The 25625-nt window shown below is 46.0% G+C and overlaps 11 non-coding genes across 11 annotated transcripts; all 11 read right to left on the reverse strand.

Moving 5' to 3' along the window:
* Positions 1-1764: 1764 nt before the first annotated feature.
* Positions 1765-1955, reverse strand: LOC130324897 (U2 spliceosomal RNA). Its single transcript, XR_008869808.1, has one exon. It is a non-coding gene; the product is annotated as a U2 spliceosomal RNA (small nuclear RNA).
* A 2088-nt stretch (positions 1956-4043) lies between these two features.
* On the reverse strand, positions 4044-4234 carry LOC130324898 (U2 spliceosomal RNA). The gene has a single exon (XR_008869809.1). It is a non-coding gene; the product is annotated as a U2 spliceosomal RNA (small nuclear RNA).
* Positions 4235-6322: 2088 nt separating this feature from the next.
* On the reverse strand, positions 6323-6513 carry LOC130324884 (U2 spliceosomal RNA). Its single transcript, XR_008869797.1, has one exon. It is a non-coding gene; the product is annotated as a U2 spliceosomal RNA (small nuclear RNA).
* A 2088-nt stretch (positions 6514-8601) lies between these two features.
* LOC130324883 (U2 spliceosomal RNA) lies at positions 8602-8792 on the reverse strand. Its single transcript, XR_008869796.1, has one exon. It is a non-coding gene; the product is annotated as a U2 spliceosomal RNA (small nuclear RNA).
* Positions 8793-10875: 2083 nt separating this feature from the next.
* Positions 10876-11066, reverse strand: LOC130324886 (U2 spliceosomal RNA). The gene has a single exon (XR_008869798.1). It is a non-coding gene; the product is annotated as a U2 spliceosomal RNA (small nuclear RNA).
* Positions 11067-13149: 2083 nt separating this feature from the next.
* Positions 13150-13340, reverse strand: LOC130324894 (U2 spliceosomal RNA). Its single transcript, XR_008869806.1, has one exon. It is a non-coding gene; the product is annotated as a U2 spliceosomal RNA (small nuclear RNA).
* Positions 13341-15426: 2086 nt separating this feature from the next.
* LOC130324887 (U2 spliceosomal RNA) lies at positions 15427-15617 on the reverse strand. The gene has a single exon (XR_008869799.1). It is a non-coding gene; the product is annotated as a U2 spliceosomal RNA (small nuclear RNA).
* A 2082-nt stretch (positions 15618-17699) lies between these two features.
* Positions 17700-17890, reverse strand: LOC130324895 (U2 spliceosomal RNA). Its single transcript, XR_008869807.1, has one exon. It is a non-coding gene; the product is annotated as a U2 spliceosomal RNA (small nuclear RNA).
* A 2087-nt stretch (positions 17891-19977) lies between these two features.
* LOC130324888 (U2 spliceosomal RNA) lies at positions 19978-20168 on the reverse strand. The gene has a single exon (XR_008869800.1). It is a non-coding gene; the product is annotated as a U2 spliceosomal RNA (small nuclear RNA).
* Positions 20169-22243: 2075 nt separating this feature from the next.
* Positions 22244-22434, reverse strand: LOC130324889 (U2 spliceosomal RNA). Its single transcript, XR_008869801.1, has one exon. It is a non-coding gene; the product is annotated as a U2 spliceosomal RNA (small nuclear RNA).
* Positions 22435-24517: 2083 nt separating this feature from the next.
* LOC130324890 (U2 spliceosomal RNA) lies at positions 24518-24708 on the reverse strand. Its single transcript, XR_008869802.1, has one exon. It is a non-coding gene; the product is annotated as a U2 spliceosomal RNA (small nuclear RNA).
* Between the last annotated feature and the right edge of the window lie 917 nt (positions 24709-25625).

A 25625-nucleotide genomic window follows, 5' to 3' on the forward strand; every position in this document is an offset into this window, starting at 1 on the left:
TGCCTGCAGATGCCTCCTTGGCTGTCCCCAAACGGTATCAAACCAACACCCATGGGAAGCTGTAAGCATAGAGGACATGCCTGCACCCCATTGGACTTACCTGTGTGGGTTAAACCCGGGTTATTTGACAACCTATGGCGGTGATGGTTCTGCTCAGGCAGAGCAGTGCTGATGCTCCTCATAAAGCTGTCGCTGCTGTGAAGGTTCTAGGTGACATCACAAATCCCTATGGTTACATACACAACAAAGCTGGGTTGTTGTTGTTTACACTCTGCAAGGCCTGTGGAAGTGAGTGACATCATAGCACTGTAGTTCTGAGGGTTCTAGATGGATGCAACAATCTCCTGTTGCTTCTATGAAGGCCATAATAGACGACATCACCAAACAGCTCCATAGTCACATACACAGCAAAGGAGAGATGTTGTTTACACCTAGTGATGTCAGTGGTATTGAGTGACATCACAGCACAGTGCTAAGGCTCCTGGGCCTGGACACAGCAGCGGCTGCAATATCTCAACGGAGAATACGTTTATATATATGTGTGTGCGTGCGCGTATATATATATATATATATATATATATATATATATATATATATATTTCTCCGCCGAAATCACTTTTAAACCCATTTCCACCTTTTTTTCCCTTCTCTTCCTCTTACTTTTTTTCACGTTTTTTTACGTTTTTCTCCTTTTCGCCTCTTTTCTGGGCGTATTATTCTTCTTTTTCTTCTTTTTTTTCGTCTAATGCATACCCCATCAGTGCAGCAATGCTTATTCAATACCGCCAGCAGATGGAGACACTGGGGGATAATTTTCTAAGGATTTATACTGATTTTTCCTGTCTGAATTTGTCGCACAGAAAGTTGCAGGCCAAATATGTGTGACATTTCTGCGACTTTAGCTTCTAGAGCATTTTTACAACATTATACATAGGTGCTGAATACATAAAAAGCGACTGTTCAGCGACAGACAAGTCGCATCGGCTGAAAGTAGGCCAGAATGTCAGTCCATGTTGGAGCAGGTTTAGATACAGTCTAAAGTATAGATCTCAAAGTCTGTGCACAGAATTTAGCAAGGGCCTCGCACCTTCTGATGCATCAGGTAGGTGCACAATAGCATAGCCTAACCCTCTGTACTTTGGTCTATATTGATGCGGGACATAGACAGCCAGCTGATGACCAATCCATTAGTGCAATGGATGGCTGGAAGCATTTGTCTTTGCCTTTGCAATACCACAGAAGCAATGCATGGTCAATGTACAGCAATGACACACCTGTGTGAACAGCCAGGAGACCCCCCCCCCATGTTATGTTACATAGTTACATAGTTAGTACGGTCGAAAAAAGACATATGTCCATCAAGTTCAACCAGGGAATTAAGGGGTAGGGGTGTGGCGCGATATTGGGGAAGGGATGAGATTTTATATTTCTTCATAAGCATTAATCTTATTTTGTCAATTAGGAACATTCAGCACCCACCCGCTATCAAGGCAGCTGCCTATCATGTCATGCCCTACCTGCACAGGTGTGCTGGCTACTCAAATGATCCAATTAAGGAGGCCATTTAGTCAGCAGCAGCAGAAGTCCTGTGCCTGGACGCTCCAACAGCGGCCAGACACAAGCAGAAGCAGCAGAAGCAGCAGCAGCAGCACCACCTTTTGTTTTTTGGCTGCAGCAGCAGCAAGGCCCACAGGGCTGGCTAGCTGGCTAGCCAGCAAGCAGGTAGCAATGAAAGTAGGAATCTTTCTTTTTAACCCTGTAAGGGGGTGGTGCACTGTACCCGAAGATACTGCCATATCGGGTCAATGCATAGGGCGACGGAAGCAAGCTTCGAAATCGGCCCCCGTTCTCAAAAATCCATTTAATATATGGTCCCCAGATAGGGGACATATCAGATATTAAACTGATAAGAACAGATACTACACTTGATCTTAGCCAAAAGGCCGAGAAGCGATAACCGTGAAAGGGGCGGGCCCAACAAGGTCCCCTTCATGGGCACTATCACTGCTTGCTGTCAGGGAGGCTGCCAGACAATTTTCCATGCACACTCTGGGCTGGGGGGCAGTCAACCACCAGTACACACAGCAGAACCTAAACCCATACCATTATTGCTAAGCAGCAAGACAGGGGCCCATTGCACTCCCACGGGGCCTTTTTAAATGCAATCCATAACCCGGATTTGCCAGGAACCCTTCTTACTCCTCCTACTTGCATGTGACACTGGGCTTAGGATCTGCATAGGAAACACACACACAAGCACACACCTACCTTTGTTGCCTGCAGATGCCTCCTTGGCTGTCCCCAAACGGTATCAAACCAACACCCACGGGAAGCTGTAAGCATAGAGGACATGCCTGCACCCCATTGGACTTACCTGTGTGGGTTAAACCCGGGTTATTTGACAACCTATGGCGGTGATGGTTCTGCTCAGGCAGAGCAGTGCTGATGCTCCTCATAAAGCTGTCGCTGCTGTGAAGGTTCTAGGTGACATCACAAATCCCTATGGTTACATACACAACAAAGCTGGGTTGTTGTTGTTTACACTCTGCAAGGCCTGTGGAAGTGAGTGACATCATAGCACTGTAGTTCTGAGGGTTCTAGATGGATGCAACAATCTCCTGTTGCTTCTATGAAGGCCATAATAGACGACATCACCAAACAGCTCCATAGTCACATACACAGCAAAGGAGAGATGTTGTTTACACCTAGTGATGTCAGTGGTATTGAGTGACATCACAGCACAGTGCTAAGGCTCCTGGGCCTGGACACAGCAGCGGCTGCAATAACTCAACGGAGAATACGTTTATATATATGTGTGTGTGTGCGCGTATATATATATATATATATATATATATATATATATATATATATATATATTTCTCCGCCGAAATCACTTTTAAACCCATTTCCACCTTTTTTTCCCTTCTCTTCCTCTTACTTTTTTTTCACGTTTTTTTACGTTTTTCTCCTTTTCGCCTCTTTTCTGGGCGTATTATTCTTCTTTTTCTTCTTTTTTTTCGTCTAATGCATACCCCATCAGTGCAGCAATGCTTATTCAATACCGCCAGCAGATGGAGACACTGGGGGATAATTTTCTAAGGATTTATACTGATTTTTCCTGTCTGAATTTGTCGCACAGAAAGTTGCAGGCCAAATATGTGTGACATTTCTGCGACTTTAGCTTCTAGAGCATTTTTACAACATTATACATAGGTGCTGAATACATAAAAAGCGACTGTTCAGCGACAGACAAGTCGCATCGGCTGAAAGTAGGCCAGAATGTCAGTCCATGTTGGAGCAGGTTTAGATACAGTCTAAAGTATAGATCTCAAAGTCTGTGCACAGAATTTAGCAAGGGCCTCGCACCTTCTGATGCATCAGGTAGGTGCACAATAGCATAGCCTAACCCTCTGTACTTTGGTCTATATTGATGCGGGACATAGACAGCCAGCTGATGACCAATCCATTAGTGCAATGGATGGCTGGAAGCATTTGTCTTTGCCTTTGCAATACCACAGAAGCAATGCATGGTCAATGTACAGCAATGACACACCTGTGTGAACAGCCAGGAGACCCCCCCCCCATGTTATGTTACATAGTTACATAGTTAGTACGGTCGAAAAAAGACATATGTCCATCAAGTTCAACCAGGGAATTAAGGGGTAGGGGTGTGGCGCGATATTGGGGAAGGGATGAGATTTTATATTTCTTCATAAGCATTAATCTTATTTTGTCAATTAGGAACATTCAGCACCCACCCGCTATCAAGGCAGCTGCCTATCATGTCATGCCCTACCTGCACAGGTGTGCTGGCTACTCAAATGATCCAATTAAGGAGGCCATTTAGTCAGCAGCAGCAGAAGTCCTGTGCCTGGACGCTCCAACAGCGGCCAGACACAAGCAGAAGCAGCAGAAGCAGCAGCAGCAGCACCACCTTTTGTTTTTTGGCTGCAGCAGCAGCAAGGCCCACAGGGCTGGCTAGCTGGCTAGCCAGCAAGCAGGTAGCAATGAAAGTAGGAATCTTTCTTTTTAACCCTGTAAGGGGGTGGTGCACTGTACCCGAAGATACTGCCATATCGGGTCAATGCATAGGGCGACGGAAGCAAGCTTCGAAATCGGCCCCCGTTCTCAAAAATCCATTTAATATATGGTCCCCAGATAGGGGACGTATCAGATATTAAACTGATAAGAACAGATACTACACTTGATCTTAGCCAAAAGGCCGAGAAGCGATAACCGTGAAAGGGGCGGGCCCAACAAGGTCCCCTTCATGGGCACTATCACTGCTTGCTGTCAGGGAGGCTGCCAGACAATTTTCCATGCACACTCTGGGCTGGGGGGCAGTCAACCACCAGTACACACAGCAGAACCTAAACCCATACCATTATTGCTAAGCAGCAAGACAGGGGCCCATTGCACTCCCACGGGGCCTTTTTAAATGCAATCCATAACCCGGATTTGCCAGGAACCCTTCTTACTCCTCCTACTTGCATGTGACACTGGGCTTAGGATCTGCATAGGAAACACACACACAAGCACACACCTACCTTTGTTGCCTGCAGATGCCTCCTTGGCTGTCCCCAAACGGTATCAAACCAACACCCACGGGAAGCTGTAAGCATAGAGGACATGCCTGCACCCCATTGGACTTACCTGTGTGGGTTAAACCCGGGTTATTTGACAACCTATGGCGGTGATGGTTCTGCTCAGGCAGAGCAGTGCTGATGCTCCTCATAAAGCTGTCGCTGCTGTGAAGGTTCTAGGTGACATCACAAATCCCTATGGTTACATACACAACAAAGCTGGGTTGTTGTTGTTTACACTCTGCAAGGCCTGTGGAAGTGAGTGACATCATAGCACTGTAGTTCTGAGGGTTCTAGATGGATGCAACAATCTCCTGTTGCTTCTATGAAGGCCATAATAGACGACATCACCAAACAGCTCCATAGTCACATACACAGCAAAGGAGAGATGTTGTTTACACCTAGTGATGTCAGTGGTATTGAGTGACATCACAGCACAGTGCTAAGGCTCCTGGGCCTGGACACAGCAGCGGCTGCAATAACTCAACGGAGAATACGTTTATATATATGTGTGTGTGTGCGCGTATATATATATATATATATATATATATATATATATATATATATATATATTTCTCCGCCGAAATCACTTTTAAACCCATTTCCACCTTTTTTTCCCTTCTCTTCCTCTTACTTTTTTTTCACGTTTTTTTACGTTTTTCTCCTTTTCGCCTCTTTTCTGGGCGTATTATTCTTCTTTTTCTTCTTTTTTTTCGTCTAATGCATACCCCATCAGTGCAGCAATGCTTATTCAATACCGCCAGCAGATGGAGACACTGGGGGATAATTTTCTAAGGATTTATACTGATTTTTCCTGTCTGAATTTGTCGCACAGAAAGTTGCAGGCCAAATATGTGTGACATTTCTGCGACTTTAGCTTCTAGAGCATTTTTACAACATTATACATAGGTGCTGAATACATAAAAAGCGACTGTTCAGCGACAGACAAGTCGCATCGGCTGAAAGTAGGCCAGAATGTCAGTCCATGTTGGAGCAGGTTTAGATACAGTCTAAAGTATAGATCTCAAAGTCTGTGCACAGAATTTAGCAAGGGCCTCGCACCTTCTGATGCATCAGGTAGGTGCACAATAGCATAGCCTAACCCTCTGTACTTTGGTCTATATTGATGCGGGACATAGACAGCCAGCTGATGACCAATCCATTAGTGCAATGGATGGCTGGAAGCATTTGTCTTTGCCTTTGCAATACCACAGAAGCAATGCATGGTCAATGTACAGCAATGACACACCTGTGTGAACAGCCAGGAGACCCCCCCCCCATGTTATGTTACATAGTTACATAGTTAGTACGGTCGAAAAAAGACATATGTCCATCAAGTTCAACCAGGGAATTAAGGGGTAGGGGTGTGGCGCGATATTGGGGAAGGGATGAGATTTTATATTTCTTCATAAGCATTAATCTTATTTTGTCAATTAGGAACATTCAGCACCCACCCGCTATCAAGGCAGCTGCCTATCATGTCATGCCCTACCTGCACAGGTGTGCTGGCTACTCAAATGATCCAATTAAGGAGGCCATTTAGTCAGCAGCAGCAGAAGTCCTGTGCCTGGACGCTCCAACAGCGGCCAGACACAAGCAGAAGCAGCAGAAGCAGCAGCAGCAGCACCACCTTTTGTTTTTTGGCTGCAGCAGCAGCAAGGCCCACAGGGCTGGCTAGCTGGCTAGCCAGCAAGCAGGTAGCAATGAAAGTAGGAATCTTTCTTTTTAACCCTGTAAGGGGGTGGTGCACTGTACCCGAAGATACTGCCATATCGGGTCAATGCATAGGGCGACGGAAGCAAGCTTCGAAATCGGCCCCCGTTCTCAAAAATCCATTTAATATATGGTCCCCAGATAGGGGACGTATCAGATATTAAACTGATAAGAACAGATACTACACTTGATCTTAGCCAAAAGGCCGAGAAGCGATAACCGTGAAAGGGGCGGGCCCAACAAGGTCCCCTTCATGGGCACTATCACTGCTTGCTGTCAGGGAGGCTGCCAGACAATTTTCCATGCACACTCTGGGCTGGGGGGCAGTCAACCACCAGTACACACAGCAGAACCTAAACCCATACCATTATTGCTAAGCAGCAAGACAGGGGCCCATTGCACTCCCACGGGGCCTTTTTAAATGCAATCCATAACCCGGATTTGCCAGGAACCCTTCTTACTCCTCCTACTTGCATGTGACACTGGGCTTAGGATCTGCATAGGAAACACACACACAAGCACACACCTACCTTTGTTGCCTGCAGATGCCTCCTTGGCTGTCCCCAAACGGTATCAAACCAACACCCACGGGAAGCTGTAAGCATAGAGGACATGCCTGCACCCCATTGGACTTACCTGTGTGGGTTAAACCCGGGTTATTTGACAACCTATGGCGGTGATGGTTCTGCTCAGGCAGAGCAGTGCTGATGCTCCTCATAAAGCTGTCGCTGCTGTGAAGGTTCTAGGTGACATCACAAATCCCTATGGTTACATACACAACAAAGCTGGGTTGTTGTTGTTTACACTCTGCAAGGCCTGTGGAAGTGAGTGACATCATAGCACTGTAGTTCTGAGGGTTCTAGATGGATGCAACAATCTCCTGTTGCTTCTATGAAGGCCATAATAGACGACATCACCAAACAGCTCCATAGTCACATACACAGCAAAGGAGAGATGTTGTTTACACCTAGTGATGTCAGTGGTATTGAGTGACATCACAGCACAGTGCTAAGGCTCCTGGGCCTGGACACAGCAGCGGCTGCAATATCTCAACGGAGAATACGTTTATATATATGTGTGTGTGTGCGCGTATATATATATATATATATATATATATATATATATATATATATATATTTCTCCGCCGAAATCACTTTTAAACCCATTTCCACCTTTTTTTCCCTTCTCTTCCTCTTACTTTTTTTTCACGTTTTTTTACGTTTTTCTCCTTTTCGCCTCTTTTCTGGGCGTATTATTCTTCTTTTTCTTCTTTTTTTTCGTCTAATGCATACCCCATCAGTGCAGCAATGCTTATTCAATACCGCCAGCAGATGGAGACACTGGGGGATAATTTTCTAAGGATTTATACTGATTTTTCCTGTCTGAATTTGTCGCACAGAAAGTTGCAGGCCAAATATGTGTGACATTTCTGCGACTTTAGCTTCTAGAGCATTTTTACAACATTATACATAGGTGCTGAATACATAAAAAGCGACTGTTCAGCGACAGACAAGTCGCATCGGCTGAAAGTAGGCCAGAATGTCAGTCCATGTTGGAGCAGGTTTAGATACAGTCTAAAGTATAGATCTCAAAGTCTGTGCACAGAATTTAGCAAGGGCCTCGCACCTTCTGATGCATCAGGTAGGTGCACAATAGCATAGCCTAACCCTCTGTACTTTGGTCTATATTGATGCGGGACATAGACAGCCAGCTGATGACCAATCCATTAGTGCAATGGATGGCTGGAAGCATTTGTCTTTGCCTTTGCAATACCACAGAAGCAATGCATGGTCAATGTACAGCAATGACACACCTGTGTGAACAGCCAGGAGACCCCCCCCCCCCATGTTATGTTACATAGTTACATAGTTAGTACGGTCGAAAAAAGACATATGTCCATCAAGTTCAACCAGGGAATTAAGGGGTAGGGGTGTGGCGCGATATTGGGGAAGGGATGAGATTTTATATTTCTTCATAAGCATTAATCTTATTTTGTCAATTAGGAACATTCAGCACCCACCCGCTATCAAGGCAGCTGCCTATCATGTCATGCCCTACCTGCACAGGTGTGCTGGCTACTCAAATGATCCAATTAAGGAGGCCATTTAGTCAGCAGCAGCAGAAGTCCTGTGCCTGGACGCTCCAACAGCGGCCAGACACAAGCAGAAGCAGCAGAAGCAGCAGCAGCAGCACCACCTTTTGTTTTTTGGCTGCAGCAGCAGCAAGGCCCACAGGGCTGGCTAGCTGGCTAGCCAGCAAGCAGGTAGCAATGAAAGTAGGAATCTTTCTTTTTAACCCTGTAAGGGAGTGGTGCACTGTACCCGAAGATACTGCCATATCGGGTCAATGCATAGGGCGACGGAAGCAAGCTTCGAAATCGGCCCCCGTTCTCAAAAATCCATTTAATATATGGTCCCCAGATAGGGGACGTATCAGATATTAAACTGATAAGAACAGATACTACACTTGATCTTAGCCAAAAGGCCGAGAAGCGATAACCGTGAAAGGGGCGGGCCCAACAAGGTCCCCTTCATGGGCACTATCACTGCTTGCTGTCAGGGAGGCTGCCAGACAATTTTCCATGCACACTCTGGGCTGGGGGGCAGTCAACCACCAGTACACACAGCAGAACCTAAACCCATACCATTATTGCTAAGCAGCAAGACAGGGGCCCATTGCACTCCCACGGGGCCTTTTTAAATGCAATCCATAACCCGGATTTGCCAGGAACCCTTCTTACTCCTCCTACTTGCATGTGACACTGGGCTTAGGATCTGCATAGGAAACACACACACAAGCACACACCTACCTTTGTTGCCTGCAGATGCCTCCTTGGCTGTCCCCAAACGGTATCAAACCAACACCCACGGGAAGCTGTAAGCATAGAGGACATGCCTGCACCCCATTGGACTTACCTGTGTGGGTTAAACCCGGGTTATTTGACAACCTATGGCGGTGATGGTTCTGCTCAGGCAGAGCAGTGCTGATGCTCCTCATAAAGCTGTCGCTGCTGTGAAGGTTCTAGGTGACATCACAAATCCCTATGGTTACATACACAACAAAGCTGGGTTGTTGTTGTTTACACTCTGCAAGGCCTGTGGAAGTGAGTGACATCATAGCACTGTAGTTCTGAGGGTTCTAGATGGATGCAACAATCTCCTGTTGCTTCTATGAAGGCCATAATAGACGACATCACCAAACAGCTCCATAGTCACATACACAGCAAAGGAGAGATGTTGTTTACACCTAGTGATGTCAGTGGTATTGAGTGACATCACAGCACAGTGCTAAGGCTCCTGGGCCTGGACACAGCAGCGGCTGCAATATCTCAACGGAGAATACGTTTATATATATGTGTGTGTGTGCGCGTATATATATATATATATATATATATATATATATATATATATATATTCTCCGCCGAAATCACTTTTAAACCCATTTCCACCTTTTTTTCCCTTCTCTTCCTCTTACTTTTTTTTCACGTTTTTTTACGTTTTTCTCCTTTTCGCCTCTTTTCTGGGCGTATTATTCTTCTTTTTCTTCTTTTTTTTCGTCTAATGCATACCCCATCAGTGCAGCAATGCTTATTCAATACCGCCAGCAGATGGAGACACTGGGGGATAATTTTCTAAGGATTTATACTGATTTTTCCTGTCTGAATTTGTCGCACAGAAAGTTGCAGGCCAAATATGTGTGACATTTCTGCGACTTTAGCTTCTAGAGCATTTTTACAACATTATACATAGGTGCTGAATACATAAAAAGCGACTGTTCAGCGACAGACAAGTCGCATCGGCTGAAAGTAGGCCAGAATGTCAGTCCATGTTGGAGCAGGTTTAGATACAGTCTAAAGTATAGATCTCAAAGTCTGTGCACAGAATTTAGCAAGGGCCTCGCACCTTCTGATGCATCAGGTAGGTGCACAATAGCATAGCCTAACCCTCTGTACTTTGGTCTATATTGATGCGGGACATAGACAGCCAGCTGATGACCAATCCATTAGTGCAATGGATGGCTGGAAGCATTTGTCTTTGCCTTTGCAATACCACAGAAGCAATGCATGGTCAATGTACAGCAATGACACACCTGTGTGAACAGCCAGGAGACCCCCCCCCCATGTTATGTTACATAGTTACATAGTTAGTACGGTCGAAAAAAGACATATGTCCATCAAGTTCAACCAGGGAATTAAGGGGTAGGGGTGTGGCGCGATATTGGGGAAGGGATGAGATTTTATATTTCTTCATAAGCATTAATCTTATTTTGTCAATTAGGAACATTCAGCACCCACCCGCTATCAAGGCAGCTGCCTATCATGTCATGCCCTACCTGCACAGGTGTGCTGGCTACTCAAATGATCCAATTAAGGAGGCCATTTAGTCAGCAGCAGCAGAAGTCCTGTGCCTGGACGCTCCAACAGCGGCCAGACACAAGCAGAAGCAGCAGAAGCAGCAGCAGCAGCACCACCTTTTGTTTTTTGGCTGCAGCAGCAGCAAGGCCCACAGGGCTGGCTAGCTGGCTAGCCAGCAAGCAGGTAGCAATGAAAGTAGGAATCTTTCTTTTTAACCCTGTAAGGGGGTGGTGCACTGTACCCGAAGATACTGCCATATCGGGTCAATGCATAGGGCGACGGAAGCAAGCTTCGAAATCGGCCCCCGTTCTCAAAAATCCATTTAATATATGGTCCCCAGATAGGGGACGTATCAGATATTAAACTGATAAGAACAGATACTACACTTGATCTTAGCCAAAAGGCCGAGAAGCGATAACCGTGAAAGGGGCGGGCCCAACAAGGTCCCCTTCATGGGCACTATCACTGCTTGCTGTCAGGGAGGCTGCCAGACAATTTTCCATGCACACTCTGGGCTGGGGGGCAGTCAACCACCAGTACACACAGCAGAACCTAAACCCATACCATTATTGCTAAGCAGCAAGACAGGGGCCCATTGCACTCCCACGGGGCCTTTTTAAATGCAATCCATAACCCGGATTTGCCAGGAACCCTTCTTACTCCTCCTACTTGCATGTGACACTGGGCTTAGGATCTGCATAGGAAACACACACACAAGCACACACCTACCTTTGTTGCCTGCAGATGCCTCCTTGGCTGTCCCCAAACGGTATCAAACCAACACCCACGGGAAGCTGTAAGCATAGAGGACATGCCTGCACCCCATTGGACTTACCTGTGTGGGTTAAACCCGGGTTATTTGACAACCTATGGCGGTGATGGTTCTGCTCAGGCAGAGCAGTGCTGATGCTCCTCATAAAGCTGTCGCTGCTGTGAAGGTTCTAGGTGACATCACAAATCCCTATGGTTACATACACAACAAAGCTGGGTTGTTGTTGTTTACACTCTGCAAGGCCTGTGGAAGTGAGTGACATCATAGCACTGTAGTTCTGAGGGTTCTAGATGGATGCAACAATCTCCTGTTGCTTCTATGAAGGCCATAATAGACGACATCACCAAACAGCTCCATAGTCACATACACAGCAAAGGAGAGATGTTGTTTACACCTAGTGATGTCAGTGGTATTGAGTGACATCACAGCACAGTGCTAAGGCTCCTGGGCCTGGACACAGCAGCGGCTGCAATATCTCAACGGAGAATACGTTTATATATATGTGTGTGTGTGCGCGTATATATATATATATATATATATATATATATATATATATATATTCTCCGCCGAAATCACTTTTAAACCCATTTCCACCTTTTTTTCCCTTCTCTTCCTCTTACTTTTTTTTCACGTTTTTTTACGTTTTTCTCCTTTTCGCCTCTTTTCTGGGCGTATTATTCTTCTTTTTCTTCTTTTTTTTCGTCTAATGCATACCCCATCAGTGCAGCAATGCTTATTCAATACCGCCAGCAGATGGAGACACTGGGGGATAATTTTCTAAGGATTTATACTGATTTTTCCTGTCTGAATTTGTCGCACAGAAAGTTGCAGGCCAAATATGTGTGACATTTCTGCGACTTTAGCTTCTAGAGCATTTTTACAACATTATACATAGGTGCTGAATACATAAAAAGCGACTGTTCAGCGACAGACAAGTCGCATCGGCTGAAAGTAGGCCAGAATGTCAGTCCATGTTGGAGCAGGTTTAGATACAGTCTAAAGTATAGATCTCAAAGTCTGTGCACAGAATTTAGCAAGGGCCTCGCACCTTCTGATGCATCAGGTAGGTGCACAATAGCATAGCCTAACCCTCTGTACTTTGGTCTATATTGATGCGGGACATAGACAGCCAGCTGATGACCAATCCATTAGTGCAATGGATGGCTGGAAGCATTTGTCTTTGCCTTTGCAATACCACAGAAGCAATGCATGGTCAATGTACAGCAATGACACACCTGTGTGAACAGCCAGGAGACCCCCCCCCCCCATGTTATGTTACATAGTTACATAGTTAGTACGGTCGAAAAAAGACATATGTCCATCAAGTTCAACCAGGGAATTAAGGGGTAGGGGTGTGGCGCGATATTGGGGAAGGGATGAGATTTTATATTTCTTCATAAGCATTAATCTTATTTTGTCAATTAGGAACATTCAGCACCCACCCGCTATCAAGGCAGCTGCCTATCATGTCATGCCCTACCTGCACAGGTGTGCTGGCTACTCAAATGATCCAATTAAGGAGGCCATTTAGTCAGCAGCAGCAGAAGTCCTGTGCCTGGACGCTCCAACAGCGGCCAGACACAAGCAGAAGCAGCAGAAGCAGCAGCAGCAGCACCACCTTTTGTTTTTTGGCTGCAGCAGCAGCAAGGCCCACAGGGCTGGCTAGCTGGCTAGCCAGCAAGCAGGTAGCAATGAAAGTAGGAATCTTTCTTTTTAACCCTGTAAGGGAGTGGTGCACTGTACCCGAAGATACTGCCATATCGGGTCAATGCATAGGGCGACGGAAGCAAGCTTCGAAATCGGCCCCCGTTCTCAAAAATCCATTTAATATATGGTCCCCAGATAGGGGACGTATCAGATATTAAACTGATAAGAACAGATACTACACTTGATCTTAGCCAAAAGGCCGAGAAGCGATAACCGTGAAAGGGGCGGGCCCAACAAGGTCCCCTTCATGGGCACTATCACTGCTTGCTGTCAGGGAGGCTGCCAGACAATTTTCCATGCACACTCTGGGCTGGGGGGCAGTCAACCACCAGTACACACAGCAGAACCTAAACCCATACCATTATTGCTAAGCAGCAAGACAGGGGCCCATTGCACTCCCACGGGGCCTTTTTAAATGCAATCCATAACCCGGATTTGCCAGGAACCCTTCTTACTCCTCCTACTTGCATGTGACACTGGGCTTAGGATCTGCATAGGAAACACACACACAAGCACACACCTACCTTTGTTGCCTGCAGATGCCTCCTTGGCTGTCCCCAAACGGTATCAAACCAACACCCACGGGAAGCTGTAAGCATAGAGGACATGCCTGCACCCCATTGGACTTACCTGTGTGGGTTAAACCCGGGTTATTTGACAACCTATGGCGGTGATGGTTCTGCTCAGGCAGAGCAGTGCTGATGCTCCTCATAAAGCTGTCGCTGCTGTGAAGGTTCTAGGTGACATCACAAATCCCTATGGTTACATACACAACAAAGCTGGGTTGTTGTTGTTTACACTCTGCAAGGCCTGTGGAAGTGAGTGACATCATAGCACTGTAGTTCTGAGGGTTCTAGATGGATGCAACAATCTCCTGTTGCTTCTATGAAGGCCATAATAGACGACATCACCAAACAGCTCCATAGTCACATACACAGCAAAGGAGAGATGTTGTTTACACCTAGTGATGTCAGTGGTATTGAGTGACATCACAGCACAGTGCTAAGGCTCCTGGGCCTGGACACAGCAGCGGCTGCAATATCTCAACGGAGAATACGTTTATATATATGTGTGTGTGTGCGCGTATATATATATATATATATATATATATATATATATATATATATATATTTCTCCGCCGAAATCACTTTTAAACCCATTTCCACCTTTTTTTCCCTTCTCTTCCTCTTACTTTTTTTTCACGTTTTTTTACGTTTTTCTCCTTTTCGCCTCTTTTCTGGGCGTATTATTCTTCTTTTTCTTCTTTTTTTTCGTCTAATGCATACCCCATCAGTGCAGCAATGCTTATTCAATACCGCCAGCAGATGGAGACACTGGGGGATAATTTTCTAAGGATTTATACTGATTTTTCCTGTCTGAATTTGTCGCACAGAAAGTTGCAGGCCAAATATGTGTGACATTTCTGCGACTTTAGCTTCTAGAGCATTTTTACAACATTATACATAGGTGCTGAATACATAAAAAGCGACTGTTCAGCGACAGACAAGTCGCATCGGCTGAAAGTAGGCCAGAATGTCAGTCCATGTTGGAGCAGGTTTAGATACAGTCTAAAGTATAGATCTCAAAGTCTGTGCACAGAATTTAGCAAGGGCCTCGCACCTTCTGATGCATCAGGTAGGTGCACAATAGCATAGCCTAACCCTCTGTACTTTGGTCTATATTGATGCGGGACATAGACAGCCAGCTGATGACCAATCCATTAGTGCAATGGATGGCTGGAAGCATTTGTCTTTGCCTTTGCAATACCACAGAAGCAATGCATGGTCAATGTACAGCAATGACACACCTGTGTGAACAGCCAGGAGACCCCCCCCCCATGTTATGTTACATAGTTACATAGTTAGTACGGTCGAAAAAAGACATATGTCCATCAAGTTCAACCAGGGAATTAAGGGGTAGGGGTGTGGCGCGATATTGGGGAAGGGATGAGATTTTATATTTCTTCATAAGCATTAATCTTATTTTGTCAATTAGGAACATTCAGCACCCACCCGCTATCAAGGCAGCTGCCTATCATGTCATGCCCTACCTGCACAGGTGTGCTGGCTACTCAAATGATCCAATTAAGGAGGCCATTTAGTCAGCAGCAGCAGAAGTCCTGTGCCTGGACGCTCCAACAGCGGCCAGACACAAGCAGAAGCAGCAGAAGCAGCAGCAGCAGCACCACCTTTTGTTTTTTGGCTGCAGCAGCAGCAAGGCCCACAGGGCTGGCTAGCTGGCTAGCCAGCAAGCAGGTAGCAATGAAAGTAGGAATCTTTCTTTTTAACCCTGTAAGGGGGTGGTGCACTGTACCCGAAGATACTGCCATATCGGGTCAATGCATAGGGCGACGGAAGCAAGCTTCGAAATCGGCCCCCGTTCTCAAAAATCCATTTAATATATGGTCCCCAGATAGGGGACGTATCAGATATTAAACTGATAAGAACAGATACTACACTTGATCTTAGCCAAAAGGCCGAGAAGCGATAACCGTGAAAGGGGCGGGCCCAACAAGGTCCCCTTCATGGGCACTATCACTGCTTGCTGTCAGGGAGGCTGCCAGACAATTTTCCATGCACACTCTGGGCTGGGGGGCAGTCAACCACCAGTACACACAGCAGAACCTAAACCCATACCATTATTGCTAAGCAGCAAGACAGGGGCCCATTGCACTCCCACGGGGCCTTTTTAAATGCAATCCATAACCCGGATTTGCCAGGAACCCTTCTTACTCCTCCTACTTGCATGTGACACTGGGCTTAGGATCTGCATAGGAAACACACACACAAGCACACACCTACCTTTGTTGCCTGCAGATGCCTCCTTGGCTGTCCCCAAACGGTATCAAACCAACACCCACGGGAAGCTGTAAGCATAGAGGACATGCCTGCACCCCATTGGACTTACCTGTGTGGGTTAAACCCGGGTTATTTGACAACCTATGGCGGTGATGGTTCTGCTCAGGCAGAGCAGTGCTGATGCTCCTCATAAAGCTGTCGCTGCTGTGAAGGTTCTAGGTGACATCACAAATCCCTATGGTTACATACACAACAAAGCTGGGTTGTTGTTGTTTACACTCTGCAAGGCCTGTGGAAGTGAGTGACATCATAGCACTGTAGTTCTGAGGGTTCTAGATGGATGCAACAATCTCCTGTTGCTTCTATGAAGGCCATAATAGACGACATCACCAAACAGCTCCATAGTCACATACACAGCAAAGGAGAGATGTTGTTTACACCTAGTGATGTCAGTGGTATTGAGTGACATCACAGCACAGTGCTAAGGCTCCTGGGCCTGGACACAGCAGCGGCTGCAATATCTCAACGGAGAATACGTTTATATATATGTGTGTGTGTGCGCGTATATATATATATATATATATATATATATATATATATATATTTCTCCGCCGAAATCACTTTTAAACCCATTTCCACCTTTTTTTCCCTTCTCTTCCTCTTACTTTTTTTTCACGTTTTTTTACGTTTTTCTCCTTTTCGCCTCTTTTCTGGGCGTATTATTCTTCTTTTTCTTCTTTTTTTTCGTCTAATGCATACCCCATCAGTGCAGCAATGCTTATTCAATACCGCCAGCAGATGGAGACACTGGGGGATAATTTTCTAAGGATTTATACTGATTTTTCCTGTCTGAATTTGTCGCACAGAAAGTTGCAGGCCAAATATGTGTGACATTTCTGCGACTTTAGCTTCTAGAGCATTTTTACAACATTATACATAGGTGCTGAATACATAAAAAGCGACTGTTCAGCGACAGACAAGTCGCATCGGCTGAAAGTAGGCCAGAATGTCAGTCCATGTTGGAGCAGGTTTAGATACAGTCTAAAGTATAGATCTCAAAGTCTGTGCACAGAATTTAGCAAGGGCCTCGCACCTTCTGATGCATCAGGTAGGTGCACAATAGCATAGCCTAACCCTCTGTACTTTGGTCTATATTGATGCGGGACATAGACAGCCAGCTGATGACCAATCCATTAGTGCAATGGATGGCTGGAAGCATTTGTCTTTGCCTTTGCAATACCACAGAAGCAATGCATGGTCAATGTACAGCAATGACACACCTGTGTGAACAGCCAGGAGACCCCCCCCCCCCATGTTATGTTACATAGTTACATAGTTAGTACGGTCGAAAAAAGACATATGTCCATCAAGTTCAACCAGGGAATTAAGGGGTAGGGGTGTGGCGCGATATTGGGGAAGGGATGAGATTTTATATTTCTTCATAAGCATTAATCTTATTTTGTCAATTAGGAACATTCAGCACCCACCCGCTATCAAGGCAGCTGCCTATCATGTCATGCCCTACCTGCACAGGTGTGCTGGCTACTCAAATGATCCAATTAAGGAGGCCATTTAGTCAGCAGCAGCAGAAGTCCTGTGCCTGGACGCTCCAACAGCGGCCAGACACAAGCAGAAGCAGCAGAAGCAGCAGCAGCAGCACCACCTTTTGTTTTTTGGCTGCAGCAGCAGCAAGGCCCACAGGGCTGGCTAGCTGGCTAGCCAGCAAGCAGGTAGCAATGAAAGTAGGAATCTTTCTTTTTAACCCTGTAAGGGAGTGGTGCACTGTACCCGAAGATACTGCCATATCGGGTCAATGCATAGGGCGACGGAAGCAAGCTTCGAAATCGGCCCCCGTTCTCAAAAATCCATTTAATATATGGTCCCCAGATAGGGGACGTATCAGATATTAAACTGATAAGAACAGATACTACACTTGATCTTAGCCAAAAGGCCGAGAAGCGATAACCGTGAAAGGGGCGGGCCCAACAAGGTCCCCTTCATGGGCACTATCACTGCTTGCTGTCAGGGAGGCTGCCAGACAATTTTCCATGCACACTCTGGGCTGGGGGGCAGTCAACCACCAGTACACACAGCAGAACCTAAACCCATACCATTATTGCTAAGCAGCAAGACAGGGGCCCATTGCACTCCCACGGGGCCTTTTTAAATGCAATCCATAACCCGGATTTGCCAGGAACCCTTCTTACTCCTCCTACTTGCATGTGACACTGGGCTTAGGATCTGCATAGGAAACACACACACAAGCACACACCTACCTTTGTTGCCTGCAGATGCCTCCTTGGCTGTCCCCAAACGGTATCAAACCAACACCCACGGGAAGCTGTAAGCATAGAGGACATGCCTGCACCCCATTGGACTTACCTGTGTGGGTTAAACCCGGGTTATTTGACAACCTATGGCGGTGATGGTTCTGCTCAGGCAGAGCAGTGCTGATGCTCCTCATAAAGCTGTCGCTGCTGTGAAGGTTCTAGGTGACATCACAAATCCCTATGGTTACATACACAACAAAGCTGGGTTGTTGTTGTTTACACTCTGCAAGGCCTGTGGAAGTGAGTGACATCATAGCACTGTAGTTCTGAGGGTTCTAGATGGATGCAACAATCTCCTGTTGCTTCTATGAAGGCCATAATAGACGACATCACCAAACAGCTCCATAGTCACATACACAGCAAAGGAGAGATGTTGTTTACACCTAGTGATGTCAGTGGTATTGAGTGACATCACAGCACAGTGCTAAGGCTCCTGGGCCTGGACACAGCAGCGGCTGCAATATCTCAACGGAGAATACGTTTATATATATGTGTGTGTGTGCGCGTATATATATATATATATATATATATATATATATATATATATATATATTCTCCGCCGAAATCACTTTTAAACCCATTTCCACCTTTTTTTCCCTTCTCTTCCTCTTACTTTTTTTTCACGTTTTTTTACGTTTTTCTCCTTTTCGCCTCTTTTCTGGGCGTATTATTCTTCTTTTTCTTCTTTTTTTTCGTCTAATGCATACCCCATCAGTGCAGCAATGCTTATTCAATACCGCCAGCAGATGGAGACACTGGGGGATAATTTTCTAAGGATTTATACTGATTTTTCCTGTCTGAATTTGTCGCACAGAAAGTTGCAGGCCAAATATGTGTGACATTTCTGCGACTTTAGCTTCTAGAGCATTTTTACAACATTATACATAGGTGCTGAATACATAAAAAGCGACTGTTCAGCGACAGACAAGTCGCATCGGCTGAAAGTAGGCCAGAATGTCAGTCCATGTTGGAGCAGGTTTAGATACAGTCTAAAGTATAGATCTCAAAGTCTGTGCACAGAATTTAGCAAGGGCCTCGCACCTTCTGATGCATCAGGTAGGTGCACAATAGCATAGCCTAACCCTCTGTACTTTGGTCTATATTGATGCGGGACATAGACAGCCAGCTGATGACCAATCCATTAGTGCAATGGATGGCTGGAAGCATTTGTCTTTGCCTTTGCAATACCACAGAAGCAATGCATGGTCAATGTACAGCAATGACACACCTGTGTGAACAGCCAGGAGACCCCCCCCCCCCATGTTATGTTACATAGTTACATAGTTAGTACGGTCGAAAAAAGACATATGTCCATCAAGTTCAACCAGGGAATTAAGGGGTAGGGGTGTGGCGCGATATTGGGGAAGGGATGAGATTTTATATTTCTTCATAAGCATTAATCTTATTTTGTCAATTAGGAACATTCAGCACCCACCCGCTATCAAGGCAGCTGCCTATCATGTCATGCCCTACCTGCACAGGTGTGCTGGCTACTCAAATGATCCAATTAAGGAGGCCATTTAGTCAGCAGCAGCAGAAGTCCTGTGCCTGGACGCTCCAACAGCGGCCAGACACAAGCAGAAGCAGCAGAAGCAGCAGCAGCAGCACCACCTTTTGTTTTTTGGCTGCAGCAGCAGCAAGGCCCACAGGGCTGGCTAGCTGGCTAGCCAGCAAGCAGGTAGCAATGAAAGTAGGAATCTTTCTTTTTAACCCTGTAAGGGGGTGGTGCACTGTACCCGAAGATACTGCCATATCGGGTCAATGCATAGGGCGACGGAAGCAAGCTTCGAAATCGGCCCCCGTTCTCAAAAATCCATTTAATATATGGTCCCCAGATAGGGGACGTATCAGATATTAAACTGATAAGAACAGATACTACACTTGATCTTAGCCAAAAGGCCGAGAAGCGATAACCGTGAAAGGGGCGGGCCCAACAAGGTCCCCTTCATGGGCACTATCACTGCTTGCTGTCAGGGAGGCTGCCAGACAATTTTCCATGCACACTCTGGGCTGGGGGGCAGTCAACCACCAGTACACACAGCAGAACCTAAACCCATACCATTATTGCTAAGCAGCAAGACAGGGGCCCATTGCACTCCCACGGGGCCTTTTTAAATGCAATCCATAACCCGGATTTGCCAGGAACCCTTCTTACTCCTCCTACTTGCATGTGACACTGGGCTTAGGATCTGCATAGGAAACACACACACAAGCACACACCTACCTTTGTTGCCTGCAGATGCCTCCTTGGCTGTCCCCAAACGGTATCAAACCAACACCCACGGGAAGCTGTAAGCATAGAGGACATGCCTGCACCCCATTGGACTTACCTGTGTGGGTTAAACCCGGGTTATTTGACAACCTATGGCGGTGATGGTTCTGCTCAGGCAGAGCAGTGCTGATGCTCCTCATAAAGCTGTCGCTGCTGTGAAGGTTCTAGGTGACATCACAAATCCCTATGGTTACATACACAACAAAGCTGGGTTGTTGTTGTTTACACTCTGCAAGGCCTGTGGAAGTGAGTGACATCATAGCACTGTAGTTCTGAGGGTTCTAGATGGATGCAACAATCTCCTGTTGCTTCTATGAAGGCCATAATAGACGACATCACCAAACAGCTCCATAGTCACATACACAGCAAAGGAGAGATGTTGTTTACACCTAGTGATGTCAGTGGTATTGAGTGACATCACAGCACAGTGCTAAGGCTCCTGGGCCTGGACACAGCAGCGGCTGCAATATCTCAACGGAGAATACGTTTATATATATGTGTGTGTGTGCGCGTATATATATATATATATATATATATATATATATATATATATATATTCTCCGCCGAAATCACTTTTAAACCCATTTCCACCTTTTTTTCCCTTCTCTTCCTCTTACTTTTTTTTCACGTTTTTTTACGTTTTTCTCCTTTTCGCCTCTTTTCTGGGCGTATTATTCTTCTTTTTCTTCTTTTTTTTCGTCTAATGCATACCCCATCAGTGCAGCAATGCTTATTCAATACCGCCAGCAGATGGAGACACTGGGGGATAATTTTCTAAGGATTTATACTGATTTTTCCTGTCTGAATTTGTCGCACAGAAAGTTGCAGGCCAAATATGTGTGACATTTCTGCGACTTTAGCTTCTAGAGCATTTTTACAACATTATACATAGGTGCTGAATACATAAAAAGCGACTGTTCAGCGACAGACAAGTCGCATCGGCTGAAAGTAGGCCAGAATGTCAGTCCATGTTGGAGCAGGTTTAGATACAGTCTAAAGTATAGATCTCAAAGTCTGTGCACAGAATTTAGCAAGGGCCTCGCACCTTCTGATGCATCAGGTAGGTGCACAATAGCATAGCCTAACCCTCTGTACTTTGGTCTATATTGATGCGGGACATAGACAGCCAGCTGATGACCAATCCATTAGTGCAATGGATGGCTGGAAGCATTTGTCTTTGCCTTTGCAATACCACAGAAGCAATGCATGGTCAATGTACAGCAATGACACACCTGTGTGAACAGCCAGGAGACCCCCCCCCCCATGTTATGTTACATAGTTACATAGTTAGTACGGTCGAAAAAAGACATATGTCCATCAAGTTCAACCAGGGAATTAAGGGGTAGGGGTGTGGCGCGATATTGGGGAAGGGATGAGATTTTATATTTCTTCATAAGCATTAATCTTATTTTGTCAATTAGGAACATTCAGCACCCACCCGCTATCAAGGCAGCTGCCTATCATGTCATGCCCTACCTGCACAGGTGTGCTGGCTACTCAAATGATCCAATTAAGGAGGCCATTTAGTCAGCAGCAGCAGAAGTCCTGTGCCTGGACGCTCCAACAGCGGCCAGACACAAGCAGAAGCAGCAGCAGCAGCACCACCTTTTGTTTTTTGGCTGCAGCAGCAGCAAGGCCCACAGGGCTGGCTAGCTGGCTAGCCAGCAAGCAGGTAGCAATGAAAGTAGGAATCTTTCTTTTTAACCCTGTAAGGGGGTGGTGCACTGTACCCGAAGATACTGCCATATCGGGTCAATGCATAGGGCGACGGAAGCAAGCTTCGAAATCGGCCCCCGTTCTCAAAAATCCATTTAATATATGGTCCCCAGATAGGGGACGTATCAGATATTAAACTGATAAGAACAGATACTACACTTGATCTTAGCCAAAAGGCCGAGAAGCGATAACCGTGAAAGGGGCGGGCCCAACAAGGTCCCCTTCATGGGCACTATCACTGCTTGCTGTCAGGGAGGCTGCCAGACAATTTTCCATGCACACTCTGGGCTGGGGGGCAGTCAACCACCAGTACACACAGCAGAACCTAAACCCATACCATTATTGCTAAGCAGCAAGACAGGGGCCCATTGCACTCCCACGGGGCCTTTTTAAATGCAATCCATAACCCGGATTTGCCAGGAACCCTTCTTACTCCTCCTACTTGCATGTGACACTGGGCTTAGGATCTGCATAGGAAACACACACACAAGCACACACCTACCTTTGTTGCCTGCAGATGCCTCCTTGGCTGTCCCCAAACGGTATCAAACCAACACCCACGGGAAGCTGTAAGCATAGAGGACATGCCTGCACCCCATTGGACTTACCTGTGTGGGTTAAACCCGGGTTATTTGACAACCTATGGCGGTGATGGTTCTGCTCAGGCAGAGCAGTGCTGATGCTCCTCATAAAGCTGTCGCTGCTGTGAAGGTTCTAGGTGACATCACAAATCCCTATGGTTACATACACAACAAAGCTGGGTTGTTGTTGTTTACACTCTGCAAGGCCTGTGGAAGTGAGTGACATCATAGCACTGTAGTTCTGAGGGTTCTAGATGGATGCAACAATCTCCTGTTGCTTCTATGAAGGCCATAATAGACGACATCACCAAACAGCTCCATAGTCACATACACAGCAAAGGAGAGATGTTGTTTACACCTAGTGATGTCAGTGGTATTGAGTGACATCACAGCACAGTGCTAAGGCTCCTGGGCCTGGACACAGCAGCGGCTGCAATATCTCAACGGAGAATACGTTTATATATATGTGTGTGTGTGCGCGTATATATATATATATATATATATATATATATATATATATATATATTCTCCGCCGAAATCACTTTTAAACCCATTTCCACCTTTTTTTCCCTTCTCTTCCTCTTACTTTTTTTTCACGTTTTTTTACGTTTTTCTCCTTTTCGCCTCTTTTCTGGGCGTATTATTCTTCTTTTTCTTCTTTTTTTTCGTCTAATGCATACCCCATCAGTGCAGCAATGCTTATTCAATACCGCCAGCAGATGGAGACACTGGGGGATAATTTTCTAAGGATTTATACTGATTTTTCCTGTCTGAATTTGTCGCACAGAAAGTTGCAGGCCAAATATGTGTGACATTTCTGCGACTTTAGCTTCTAGAGCATTTTTACAACATTATACATAGGTGCTGAATACATAAAAAGCGACTGTTCAGCGACAGACAAGTCGCATCGGCTGAAAGTAGGCCAGAATGTCAGTCCATGTTGGAGCAGGTTTAGATACAGTCTAAAGTATAGATCTCAAAGTCTGTGCACAGAATTTAGCAAGGGCCTCGCACCTTCTGATGCATCAGGTAGGTGCACAATAGCATAGCCTAACCCTCTGTACTTTGGTCTATATTGATGCGGGACATAGACAGCCAGCTGATGACCAATCCATTAGTGCAATGGATGGCTGGAAGCATTTGTCTTTGCCTTTGCAATACCACAGAAGCAATGCATGGTCAATGTACAGCAATGACACACCTGTGTGAACAGCCAGGAGACCCCCCCCCCATGTTATGTTACATAGTTACATAGTTAGTACGGTCGAAAAAAGACATATGTCCATCAAGTTCAACCAGGGAATTAAGGGGTAGGGGTGTGGCGCGATATTGGGGAAGGGATGAGATTTTATATTTCTTCATAAGCATTAATCTTATTTTGTCAATTAGGAACATTCAGCACCCACCCGCTATCAAGGCAGCTGCCTATCATGTCATGCCCTACCTGCACAGGTGTGCTGGCTACTCAAATGATCCAATTAAGGAGGCCATTTAGTCAGCAGCAGCAGAAGTCCTGTGCCTGGACGCTCCAACAGCGGCCAGACACAAGCAGAAGCAGCAGAAGCAGCAGCAGCAGCACCACCTTTTGTTTTTTGGCTGCAGCAGCAGCAAGGCCCACAGGGCTGGCTAGCTGGCTAGCCAGCAAGCAGGTAGCAATGAAAGTAGGAATCTTTCTTTTTAACCCTGTAAGGGGGTGGTGCACTGTACCCGAAGATACTGCCATATCGGGTCAATGCATAGGGCGACGGAAGCAAGCTTCGAAATCGGCCCCCGTTCTCAAAAATCCATTTAATATATGGTCCCCAGATAGGGGACGTATCAGATATTAAACTGATAAGAACAGATACTACACTTGATCTTAGCCAAAAGGCCGAGAAGCGATAACCGTGAAAGGGGCGGGCCCAACAAGGTCCCCTTCATGGGCACTATCACTGCTTGCTGTCAGGGAGGCTGCCAGACAATTTTCCATGCACACTCTGGGCTGGGGGGCAGTCAACCACCAGTACACACAGCAGAACCTAAACCCATACCATTATTGCTAAGCAGCAAGACAGGGGCCCATTGCACTCCCACGGGGCCTTTTTAAATGCAATCCATAACCCGGATTTGCCAGGAACCCTTCTTACTCCTCCTACTTGCATGTGACACTGGGCTTAGGATCTGCATAGGAAACACACACACAAGCACACACCTACCTTTGTTGCCTGCAGATGCCTCCTTGGCTGTCCCCAAACGGTATCAAACCAACACCCACGGGAAGCTGTAAGCATAGAGGACATGCCTGCACCCCATTGGACTTACCTGTGTGGGTTAAACCCGGGTTATTTGACAACCTATGGCGGTGATGGTTCTGCTCAGGCAGAGCAGTGCTGATGCTCCTCATAAAGCTGTCGCTGCTGTGAAGGTTCTAGGTGACATCACAAATCCCTATGGTTACATACACAACAAAGCTGGGTTGTTGTTGTTTACACTCTGCAAGGCCTGTGGAAGTGAGTGACATCATAGCACTGTAGTTCTGAGGGTTCTAGATGGATGCAACAATCTCCTGTTGCTTCTATGAAGGCCATAATAGACGACATCACCAAACAGCTCCATAGTCACATACACAGCAAAGGAGAGATGTTGTTTACACCTAGTGATGTCAGTGGTATTGAGTGACATCACAGCACAGTGCTAAGGCTCCTGGGCCTGGACACAGCAGCGGCTGCAATATCTCAACGGAGAATACGTTTATATATATGTGTGTGTGTGCGCGTATATATATATATATATATATATATATATATATATATATATATA

This window comes from Hyla sarda, unplaced genomic scaffold (genome assembly GCF_029499605.1).
Source record: "Hyla sarda isolate aHylSar1 unplaced genomic scaffold, aHylSar1.hap1 scaffold_2678, whole genome shotgun sequence".
Taxonomy (NCBI): Eukaryota; Metazoa; Chordata; class Amphibia; order Anura; family Hylidae; genus Hyla; species Hyla sarda.